The sequence below is a fragment of the Nymphalis io genome, chromosome 7 (genome assembly GCF_905147045.1).
Source record: "Nymphalis io chromosome 7, ilAglIoxx1.1, whole genome shotgun sequence".
NCBI classification, from domain to species: Eukaryota; Metazoa; Arthropoda; class Insecta; order Lepidoptera; family Nymphalidae; genus Nymphalis; species Nymphalis io.
The window spans coordinates 8234445-8247718 of record NC_065894.1 but is presented as its reverse complement, the minus strand read 5'-3'; the positions used below and the strand labels follow the sequence as shown (position 1 = coordinate 8247718).

Genomic DNA, 13274 nt, shown 5'->3' with positions numbered 1-13274 from the left:
TCACTCACCCTTCAAACCGGAACACAACAATATCAAGTATTGCTGTTTTGCGGTAGAATATCTGATGAGTGGGTGGTACCTACCCAGACGAGCTTGCACAAAGCCCTACCACCAGTAGGATGAAAATTCTTCGTACATGTTTGTACACTCGACTAACTTTCTGAGAATAACTTAGCACGTGTTGAAAGTGTCTACGCGTGATTAGTATTACCACAGGAATTGCGCAAGTATACCCTCTTCAAGGAGAAACTTTTGTCTTCGTAAACCACGAAGTCTCGAAGCATTAGCGAGGCATCCGAGTAGAATGCATCGAAGGGGTTGCACGGGATACTAAATATGGGAAATACTAAAGACGCTAAAGGGTTAACCGAAATCCTCGAGACGATGTGAAATAGTCCTCTTGGCTACAATAAATAAGGATGCGAGGGACTGCCATTGTTATTTCCTTAACGGGCCGTCTTATGGCCCTCTTAATTAATTTGGAACTTTCTGAGGTCTCCTGTGGTGTACAATTTGAATAATAGCACGGATAGGGCGCTGAAGCTTAATTTTAATTGCAAATATTTATGTTAAACGAGCCACCCGACGGAGTCGAATGTCCTTCCACGATATTGCAAAGTATGATATATTGTTTGACATTGTTTTATAAGAGTTGAAATTTGGAAAACCTTTCCGAATTATTTTGTAAAATTAGGGACTTACTGTTTTGTAGAAGTTTTATAACGTACCTGGGAAGTAGAAATACATATTATTAATAATGTCATGTCATATTATTTACAAATATATATAAAAATATGGTTATATCGCCTGTATCAAAATTACATTTATGATAAAACTATGTACTTGAAATGATTTTAATAAGCCATGTCCATATATTTCCCAACTGATATATTCTCATAACTTGAAAAGACAAATTAGAAAAAAGTAAAAAATATTATGAACGTTTGGAACAGCGTTTTGAATAATTATAGAATTCCCTATCGGAATTGAAATTCCAATAAAAAAAAATTCACAAAATAATTCGTATAAAGAATGCGAAATCTAAAATTTTATTTTTTATCTATTACTCAAATTTAGCTTCAAGGACTTCACAACTCATTCCATGAGGCACGTCCCGTCGATCTATAACACTAGACCGCTCGTTAGGCAGGCGGCACTCGCGTAGGTATAGGACGTGTGCCACAATGCCTTCGAGAACATGAAACAAATAACTAAGGTTTCAAACTAATTTAAAAAACGAATCATTATTAATGTAATAATAATAAATAAACTAAATTATCTTTCGCGATTAAATAAATAATCGAGTATTTTTTTATAAATAAACTGCAAAATATAAAAATCATTGCAATAAGTTAGCTTGCATACGCTTGACAAATTCATTCTTTTTACTTTTATAATATATACCACATATAAATTTACTTACCAGGTCAATATACTCCGATGTATATAACAACTAATCATAATTTTGAATTTTAAAATAATAAATAGAAAAAAAACATTATTATGACTTCACTATATCAATGATTATTAACTAATCGGAATCGTTTGTACAATACTTTTGAACGCAAAATATAGACTATATCACCGTAGTAACAATTACCGTTGACTGTAAAAGATTTCATAGGAATTTCGCAACACGCAGCTTCTATTCGTCACTGTCGAGTAATTAAGCGAGTCGCACGAATAAACATACGTGTACACACGATTATAACCTCTATTTTTAGGTAAACAAGATTGGTACTTCTTTAAGTAGGAAATAGTGTTGTTTAGAATAGAAATAAAGGCGTACAATCGACTCCCGGGACGGTCTCACGCAATGTCTGCTGTTTAATGCGGATTTGAAAATCTACATGAAAATATCTAATAGGAACCCATACGTAGCACAGTGATGACTTAATTCTACTGTAAGTTTATGTTATTAAATAAATTGTAATACAGACGATTTTCAAGACCTATATGTATGTCCGTAACAGCCTGTGAATGTCCCACACTTGGGCTAAAAGGAGAAGGTTTGGAGCTTATTCCACCACGCTGCTCCAGTGCGGATGGGTGGAATACAGATGTGGTAGAATTTCAGTGAAATTAGACACATGCAGGTTTCCTCACGATGTTTTCCTTCACCGTAAAGCACGAAATGAATTATAATCACAAATTAAGCATATGAAAATTCAGTGGTGCTTACCCAGGTTTGAACCCACGGTCATCAGTTAAGATTCACGCGTTCTTTCCACCCACTGGGCCATCTCGGCGTTTTTTAGGATATTATTTTTATTAAGTTTATTAAGTTTTATTCAAAGACAAAATTGCAGCAAAAGCAAAGTGGTGGAATGAGCTATAAACCTTCACCTCAAAAAGGTGATGCCTAAGCCCAACAAGTGTATTTTACCGTCTGTTAATTTACTACAATAGTTGATTATATAATATGATTTTTGAAAAATGATAACTACTGAGTTTCATGACAATTTTATCAGACAATTTCTTATACATATTTTCTTATTATATTCATATCATAATATTGGAATCATATAACAGTACAACTGAAAGGTTTCTTTATACAAACTCAAATTTCCGTCTAATTAAACGTTGATTTATTTATCTATTTAAAGAAGATCGGAAGTCTGGCAAATGAGCCATCTGATGGTAAGTGGTCACCACCGCCCACAAACATTGGCACTGTACGAAATATTAACAATCCCTTTGATTGTCAATACGCCATAAACCATGGAAACTAAGATATGTGCCTGTAGTTACACTGGCTCACTCATCCTTCAAACTGGAAAACAACAATACTAAGTACTTCTATTTGACGGTTGATACGGAAACAGTTGAAATTATACAAGCAAAACACTGTGTATCGATCATATTGCACATGGTGCATGAACTAGCCATGTGCAAGACTGCGTTAACGCCAGGTGGCGGCCCCTATCGTCCGTAACCCGACCGTGACCACTGGCTTTCGAATACATTACATTGTAGTATCACATTGCGTTCGATAATTGTGGTCGCACGTGGTCACTTCCGTACGGCTTCTGTGTTTACCGAAGTTTGTACAATACTTAATTCTTCACAAATGTTTGTTGAAGAATCCGTTTTTATTATACTTGAGATATTAACAGGGAATAAATACTTCTTCATATTTTTATTATTTTTTAATATTTTCGCGTCACTTATCAAGCTTCGATAATAGCAAACTCTTATATATAACTAGTACTTTTACTAAACATTTTCAAACTAAATAGTTATTTTTTAAATTAAAAAGGCTTAAAGCTAAAAGTCAAACGCGACCGTATAACAACAACAATTTTTATGCGAATTTTTCGTTTGTAGCCTACATTTTCTCATTCATTCCTGCGCCTCATAAAAGATCAAGGAATAATTACTAGCAGACTTTGTGAGGAAAAAACTCGAGTACGAACAAAAGTACTACGCTGTTAATAACAGAAAAAACAATGGGTTACGAAACAGCTAGGTCAATGAACCAGCACCATAATGCTACGTGATGAAAATGTCTGACCTGGATAAAAAACTAGTGTCAAATTCTTAAGCAAGCATATTTTTTACAAATAACATCAGGTAACAAATAATGGTTATAAAAATATATAATAAATTACCGGATATAGAATGAAGTACGAGAATTAATGTTTTATAAAAAAATAATGAATTCATTACGAAATGTTACTCAAATTGCTATATTCTATTAGGGTTTCTTAATGTGATTTATCTTCTTGACATTGTAAAATATATAGGAAAGAATTTAAATATGAATGGTGTATGCAATATACCAACAACAATTATATCTTTTTTTTTCCTTTTATATATATGTATTTGTTAAAAATAATAATTAACCTTGTAAAGTATAGTAGAAACTAAGAAGGCTTAGTTCCGAGTGTTTAAGAGATAACAACAAATTAGTAATGGTTTTATATAAAATCATAATTGTTATCGCGTATTTCCACCACAAATGTTTGTTTTCACAAATAATAATAAATTAGCGCAGTCATTAAAACACGTGAGCCGTTTCGGTTATTACAGTTATTATTAAAATTATTACTCCATTAACATTCTAATATTATTTCGGGACTATTATATTATCGTATGAATGTTATATTTAAACATAATCTTTATTAACGCATCTCTGTGTTAATTTGTTTATTAACATTTTCATTCTGATTAAGACGTGTGTAGACATATTCTGCAAAAAAGAAATATATTGAGTTAATGTCAGAATGTAATATTTAAAAGACGAACGAATTAAAATTTCATATCATCGTAAATCGCTCTTCAACATTTCAAGAAAGAGATACGAAGTGAGTTTTTATAAAAAAACACAGATGAAGCCGATTAATTAGCTTATAAATAAATTCGAGTGTTATAAATTAATATAAATTTACTTAGCTATAGGACTTTGTGAAGCCAGTTTGAGTAGGTACCGCCTATATCAATTATTCTAATGCAAAACAGCAATAATTTGTATTGTTGAGTTCCGGTTTGAGGGGTAAGCGTAATTAGAGGCACAAGAGGCATAACATCTTATTTCCCATGGTAGGCGAGCAGCAGAATAGCCATGGAATAATTAATTGTTACTGCCAATGGCAATGGGCTATGTCGACTTCTTGCTATGAAATGGCTCATGTGCCTCTCTGCCTTGCTAATATACAGAGGCTTATAATATAAAATAGCAAAAATGGTTTGGTGTTTGATGATAGACAATATCAAATCATAGGACTATGGTGTTGTAAGAAATTTTATTCCACTAACATAAGTGAATTATATGTACATACATACATATATATATTGAATCTATGAAGTATAAACTTGTGACGGTTCATTCCTATCTGAACAACGAAATTCCTATTTCGATGACAGTAAAATATTTTGCAAGTACATTTAACGCCAAGACTTTATTATCATAATAATAATAGTTTTAACAAAATTGATAACTTAATATATAACCATTCGTACGGTTCTCAACTTGACAACCGATAAAACGTTTTAATCGAATAAATGAAGTTGACGCAGTTAAAGCGGAAAGTTTTCAGTTAGTAGCTTTGTTTACAAATAGAATTTATATCCTACGAATATCGTGTAACAGTATGTAAAACACAAATACTACTTAAATTAAATAAAAAGCAGCAAATGCAGTGTTCGAAATTTGATATACTATCTACCGTCTACGTCATACTTATTTAATATTTTGAAAAACGTAGCATATTAAATATAGTAAGAATCATATTTTGGACTATTGAGCATTGGAGCAGCTTGGTAGAATATACTGCTAACGTTCTTATTACAAGAACGGACATTTACCTAGTAGTTCTACTTTTACTGTTTGTACTGTTACTTTACAAAGAAAAATTGTAATTATTAATAAAAGAATAAGAACTATTTTAGTCTGTCCAGAAACATTAACAAATTAAGAAAATAAAATGAATAACGGGTCATACTAACAACCTATATATAAATGTTTGCAGAATATTTATGAGTTGTGGAAGATAAGAGTGCAAGCGATGAAAACGCGGAGATGCGGACGTGATTTTTAAAATTCATCTTACGTATTGTATGAACATATAAGGAAGTACATTGGAGATGAATTATGTACTTCATTATGCTGGTCTCCGTTTCGCTGAAATGAGAACAGAATTGTAATTTTATTTTTAAAATAGTATTATCAATATTGTTACAAGACGATTGCTTCATGTTTTGCCTAACTGAAATATTTATTATGCTAATAAATATTTTGATAAGAGTGAATATGACAATAATAATTTAAGGGTTAGCTAAATCTTGTTAATTTTATATTTTCATTTTATATAAAAACTATATACCAAGCAATAACATGATTACGTTAGCAACATTATCAACTCATAACATCGAATTCATGAATCGTTACTTGCACATACACATGAATGAAGTATTTCGCAAAATTTGTTTTTGTCTTACGAATTATGCAAGCTGCATAGCGTTATTAGACTTTGCGTGCGATCGACATTCACCTTGAAGATTATTAGAGCGCTTCGACCACGGGTTTGGCAACATTCGAGGTTGCGGTTGGCTTAATAAACAACTAAGTAGGTACCTCTATCTCGCCAACTATACTGCTGTTAAGACCTATAATTCCTTTAATTTATTGTTATTTTAAATATATTTTGTCACCATACCCGGCTAATTTGATACAATTCTAAAAGTGACAGCCGCGCCCAATGGTGGTGCTATTGGTGACCACCGTTGTGTAAAGTCGTCCTTCTTATCTTAATTCATAATACTTCTCTAGTGTTCGATGGTGGATACACGTGACTCGATTTCATATGAAACGTGCATTTTCCTCGCGATATTTCCTTTACAACCGAACACTTGATAAATTATAAACTAAAGAAGCCCATGAAAAGAAAGAAAGCCTAGCTTGTCTGTATTTTCAAAATCAATCATCATTTTTATTTTACTCAAATAGACCTTTACGATTAATGAAACGTCAAGCGCTACCACCGCTATTAATTCACAAACTTCGCTTACAGTCCACGTATCTTATTGACTCCTATAATTGCTTAATTGATAACTAATACTGCCAAAATGTTATTTATATTTCAATAGCTATTCGAAATTCGAATGAATTTACCAATTAAGCGATTGAGCATTTCCGAAATAGTATTAAAACGTTTTAAATTTCGTTTTCATACATATATACAAAAGCCATTACGCGTCCATGGTAACTATATAAGTGTATTGTATATGCTATAATCGTATTGTTTAAAATAAATGTATATAATATAAGTAACAGCCTATAAATATCCCACTGCTAGGCTAAGGCTTCCTCTACTTTTTTGAGGAGAAGGTTTCGAGCTTATTCCACCACGCTGCTCCAATGCAAGTTGGTGGAATACACATGTAGCAGAATTTCAGTGAAATAAGACACATGCAGGTTTCCTCACGATGTTTCCTTCACCATCAAGGGCGAGATGAATTATAAGCACAAATTAAGCACATGAAAATTCAGTGGTGCTTGCCCGGGTTTGAATCCACGATCATCGGTTAATATTTACGCGTTCTAACCACTGGGCCTCTCTACTTAGATAAGCTTTAATTAAATTATCTCGTCAGTATAATCTAATCAAACAAGATAATATAATTAATAAACAATATTGAATTAGTTTTATATAAACCTTGAAAATAAAGCGATTAAATCAGCTGATCCCATTTTATATCAAGAGCTTGGGATATAAAAAAAAAAAATATTTTAATTTATAAAAGGGAGCTTAAATCTGCTTCAGACAGATCACGTATCAACAACGCAATTTATTTTAAAACAAGATACTTCAAATGTTTTTCTTTTATTTCACTTAAAAATACTGTAACTTCTTATTTCGAATATCAAATCAATGATGATAGAAATAGAGAAATAAGTGTTTAACTAAACAACCGCTAAACAACGTTAATAGGTGAAGCCGTGGATGTATATGAAGTGTTACTTGATTTATCATCTAGGAATTCTGACATTTAAGCTTTCTTCTACTATAACGTGGTATTCTTTTCTATTATATAACGGTAATAAGTTTGTTTGTCCTCCATGTCTTTGGCTTTACAAAAACACCCTAGGGGTAGGGCACACAAGGCTACGTGAGTTCGCGAATTTGTTTATATGACAGTTTTTTGTGACTTGAGCATTATCTCATTTTACTCAGAAACGACTGGTTATACTCCAAAATTATTTTGAATTATAATTGAATAAAAGTTCTCATGGGTTATAAATTTAGCAGGAAGCATTTTCCTTCAAGTATAATAAACGTCAAACTAATTTTTGTTTCTAGGTTTGACCTTGAAAAAATGTCAAGGTCATAAATTTGCCTATCATATTCGTTATCAGCGCGTCACAATAAACGTCGATACGAAAAATCAGATCAATCGGAGATATGACATTTTCAGAAAATAATTCGTTTTTATTATCGAATACGTTAATAAAAAATCTCACCAAAAATCCACCCATGTATAATCTTTTTAAAACATATGTAACTAAAGTGCACTATTTCAGTTTTATTCAATAATTATATATCAACTATAAATTATTTCCAACTCCACATGGCTTCATTTAAAGTTTTTTAGGAAGTACTTTGTTGAACTGTAACTCTGATCTCGCGCCAAGAAATTGCCGTAACTGTACCCACGAGCGACTATCATTCAGCGTGATTGCATCGCACTGCACGCCCTACGATATTTTTCTTAAATGTTCTCTTAAATATCTTTTGAAGTTTCTGAAACTACTCGTCCAAATAATTACATTAAAAATTAAAATTATTATGGTGAATTTGTGAACATGAACAAAAACGATTAAAATCGTTAATTAATCTATGATGTCATTTAAGCAGTGGTCACAATTTCAGTTATAATACACCAACAAGCTGTTTTCCCAAATATTTAATATTATATTTCATATCATATTTTTTATTTACTCGTGGTCTTGTATTAAATTTATATATATTATAAATCAAACTCGTTTTAAAATTATTCTAGATTAAATTCGAAATTTAAAATCGTCTTAGTCTTACGAAAGCAAACCTTAAAACTATTCCAGAATTTTTATTACGAAAGCAAAAGTATAAAAATATCAGAAATAAATCAATCTGAGAAGTTTATTTTATTTAGACGAGTTATTAATGTTGTTTGTTTTAGTTAGTACGGAGCTCGTCCTTCCATTAGGGAAGCATCAACAGTACTTATTGTGAAGCGTAAACTGTGAAGCCGTCGCAATAACAATAAGCTACATGTTTCAAATAAATCAAACGCAATCACATTCTTAATGTTATTGTAGTTAGATGCGTTAAGTCACCGGAAACGTACCAATAATTTGTTTACTTTTAATAATTTTTACTTACCTCCAACTTAAAAGTTATACGTTTTTTAATATTATAAAAACGTTTTACACTTTCACGTTTATAAATTTAGTACAATTTACATAAAAAAAAAACTTCGACAACTGTGATGTGTATTAAAATAGCTCTTAAATGACCTACATATGCGCGAGCGCAACAATGTTAACGACCGCAAGTGTAAACAGCAAAAAAAGTTAACTTGTCTCATTCAAATCTATTGATAAACGAAATTAATTACATATACTACAAGTCAATTATTACACTTAATATAAAATAATTAAGTGAAACAATAAATAATAAAGCTGTTAATAATTTACTGGTGGCTTTGTGCAAGCTTGTCTGGGTAGGTACCACCTACACATCAGGTGTTCTACCGCAAAAAGTACTTAGTACTGTTGTGTTCCGGTTTGAAGGGTGAGTGAGCCAGTGTAATTATAGGCACAAGAGACAACATCTTAGTTCCCAAAGTTGGTGGCGCATGGTTAACATTTCTTACTGTAAATGCCAATGTCTATGGTCTTTGGTGACAACTTACCATCAGGTGGCCTATACGCTCGTCCGCCTACCTATACAATAAAAAAAGCATAAAGCATTTTATCTTTACAAAAAAAACATAAGCTTGTAATAAATTAAAACATTTTAATTCCATTAATATATTATACAAAATTGAAAGAAATAATAATATATGAGAATTTCGCATTCATGTTCCTAACACAATACACCCTACATTACTAAAAAGATTATTGAAATACTTTACAAAGAGCTTTGATAAAAAACACTGTACATGTCGATGGGGTACGATCTGCCCCCGGGAATAAAAACCGCTGCGTTGCTACCGTAGACGAAAATTATATATATTTGTCGTCTTTCAAATAGATTCTAAAAGGTATCGAAATGTGTAACTTGTCAAACGTGTGCGAGGGTTATAAAGACCTTCAGGCGATGTGCATAAATAAATCTGTTCCTCAGTATAGAGACGTACAGACAGCAAAATAAAAGTAGACATATACTAGTGTCGCCAACTAAAAATAAATTTAATAATTTGTATAATTAACTTATTTCCTTTGTCTTTTGTTTCTAATAATCTTATTTCTTTTGGCGCAAAAATTAATCACACTAGGATTATATATACTACTAGGATACTTTTTGCGGCATTATTTTTATATTCTTCAATCAAAATTTAAAGATAATATATTTTTACTCGGAGCGAACTAAAATTAAAGAAAAATAAAAAACATTTATAGAATTAAAAAAAAATATTCGTTATAAACAGAAAAAAATATCAAAGGAGACTAAATAATTAAGGAATTTTAATACATAATATAAAATCTAAGGTTCATAAATATAGGTTTTATAATATCGCATAAACTTTTCCGCTTCCGTAACAGGCTGATTGTCCCACTGCTGGGCTAAAGGCCTACTTTCCCTTTTTTGAGGAGAAAGTTTGGAGCTTATTCCACCACGCTGCTTCAGTGCGGTTTGGTGCCACATGTGTATTCCACACATGTGGCAGAATTTCAGTGAAATTAGACACATGCAGGTTTCCTCACGACGCTATCCAACTTTTTTGTAAAGCACGATATGAATTATAATCACAAATTAAGCACATGAAAATGGTGTGCTTCATCAGTGGTGTTTGCCCGGGTTTGAACCCACGATCATCGATTAAGATTCACGCTTTCTTACCACTGGGCCAACTCGGCTTATAATATATAAGTATATTAATATAAATTGCTTATCCACTACAAATATACCTTACATTTATTAATATTACATAATTGTTACCATATTGCGATAACATCTTGCAAAAATAAATCTACAGTAAAGCGATAAATAAAAAACACTGCAAATACAAAAACATTTTTAGACAACGTATTTGTATATGATAAAACTTCCACAAGTGCGGGTCAGAAACTACTGCTATATTTTCTAAAAGTTACTCAATTTATAGCGACACCGAAACAAACAAACAATGTAAATATTGGATGAAGCCTCAGAAAGAGTTTGCTTCTCAATATGTTAACTGTCCAGTGTTGAGGGGAAAATTTCGAGCAAAGGCCCTTTGAAAGACCGGAACGTCCCTCCGGATATAGCACAATATGTATTATCATAATAATGAGAGAGGCCTTTTTGACCCATTCTTACGCTAACCGATGGGATTGTACGACGTAATAACAAAGCAGCGTTGACAGTGTTTTATTTAGAAATAGCAAACCTAATAATTCTGACATTCCACATAAATATAAATTGAAGTGAATAACACTAAAGTTTTATAAGTATTTGCTCGATTCAGAAATATAATAAATGTAAAAGATATAATATTAAATACATGTAACTATAAAAAAAAACAAATTCCTTATTAATGTATTTGTAGCGTGAAATAGTTTTTCCAATCCTAAAAAAGTATATTATCATCATCATTCATCTTAGTGTGCTAAAAAGTCTAAAATATGCTAAATTAAGGATTTCGTAAAATCTAAGTGCACATATACATCATAAAATAAAAACTTTTAACTGATTATGGATGCATAACCTGTGCATCCATACTCCATAATTCATATGTTATTTATTTATTTATTTTGAACAAATTATACATATCTTAAGCAATATATACGATAGTAACTACAATAGTATAATACTGTGTCATAGCTACTAAATACTGTTATATATAGATTACAAAACAAAGCAATATAAAAATTTTATTATAAGAAAAAATTAAGACCGACGTAGTATTATGCCACTTTTCTTGGCGATAATCTTAGAAATTCCTTCTACAGCTGGAAGTGTATCACAGTAATTATCTACAGACCACGAGTTTGTGTTTTGTTTTAATTTGAGCCTTAAGATCTGAGACCAAAGGGTGATATAACCATAAAGCGAAAGTATTACGCATACTCGTATTATAGTTCATGGAACTCGAAGTGTTACAAGCTATTTGTTGACATAAATTCTTTTTCTAAATAAGTTTGTTAAATACTTGCAATTCTTGGTTGACGGTACAGTGTTGCTACGCTTTTCGTAAATCCAAATATAGTTTAAGTTTATATTCTTTAATTAAAAAAAAAGTCAAATTGTAATAAAACACTACTCAAATAATAATATAAATCTTTGTAAAAGTGTAATAAAAGATAGCACATGTTGTGTTCCTACATTCAGTCACAAATGTAAAAAATATATAAAAGAAAGGTTCCAATAAATAATTCATTAAATGGATTGAATTTTGTGAGAAAAAACCATCGTTTTGTATCCAATTAAAAATAGTCGGACATCAAAACAAGCGAATCAAGTTGCAGCCATTGTACTCATTAAGAAAATAAAAATTGGAGAATCGACTGCTTTTTGTTTTGTCGGGACATTTTTAAATTACTCGAAGCGTCCTTAATTGGTTGATTAAGGAAAAAGCTTTAGTAGAAAGTACGAATGGTACTTGCAATGGTTGGAAATATAGGAATAAAGCCATTGGTTTTTATCACATTTTTTATACTAAAAACATTTAACAAGTAAAAAGTTAAAATATTTATTCATAAATATTTTATTGTTTATTGAGGTAATATAATATGAAGCGATAACTGATAGTACACACTGCAATATTATAAATTCAAAATATCTATAAGTTCCATAACGATATAAATTACAAAAAAATTTCAGTTCCACTTTATATCAAATTAGCTGTATAATTTTTTTGTCACACAAATGTAATATTACATTTGTAAAAGCTACGGAAAGATATTACCACGATCTTTACCTAAATATATTCAAAATGTCTAACTTATTTGTATTAGAAATATTTTCTAGTTATAATTCTATACATTTGCATCACATAACTTCACAAACAACATATCGTTGAAATCGCTGCACGTTTGTAGTTATAAATTAATAATAAATGGCAGTCCAAATGTATCGATCTCATAAAGTACACTTCCTACATAACAGTGGGACATCAGAGGGCTTATTTTAGGCACTTTATGTGAAGAGAGCCAGTCTGTGACATTAGATACGGCAAGTTGCGACACTTGTATCGCAGACGACAAGGCATTTATAAAACACGACTTTAATAACACGTGCTTAGAGTTGATTATAAAATGCACTGATGACATACTACGATTGACGTAAAAAGACACTTATTTAATACACGAATTATGGTTTATTTTACTTTGAATGATATCCTTGAATATGAAGATATTAACTAGGACATTTGGTGTAATCGATTATATTAATAACGGTTTTAAATAAAGAAGCTTAACTGTTACAAGCACTATATTATAATCAATGCAAAGCTACCACCGGTTAAGTATGTAGATTCTACCGAGAAGAACAGGCAAGAAACTCAAGTGTTACTAATTTTCAACATTTAATATGCAAAGTTATGTCAAGTAAAAATTTTTATCTATATAATGTGAACCTAAAAGCGAG

General features: G+C 31.2%; 1 protein-coding gene across 9 annotated transcripts in view; it reads right to left on the bottom strand.

Annotated features, from left to right (window-relative positions):
- Positions 1-13274, bottom strand: part of LOC126769336 (protein sprint) — a 216376-nt gene that overhangs the window by 58288 nt on the left and 144814 nt on the right. The gene's annotated exons all lie outside the window — the stretch shown is intronic.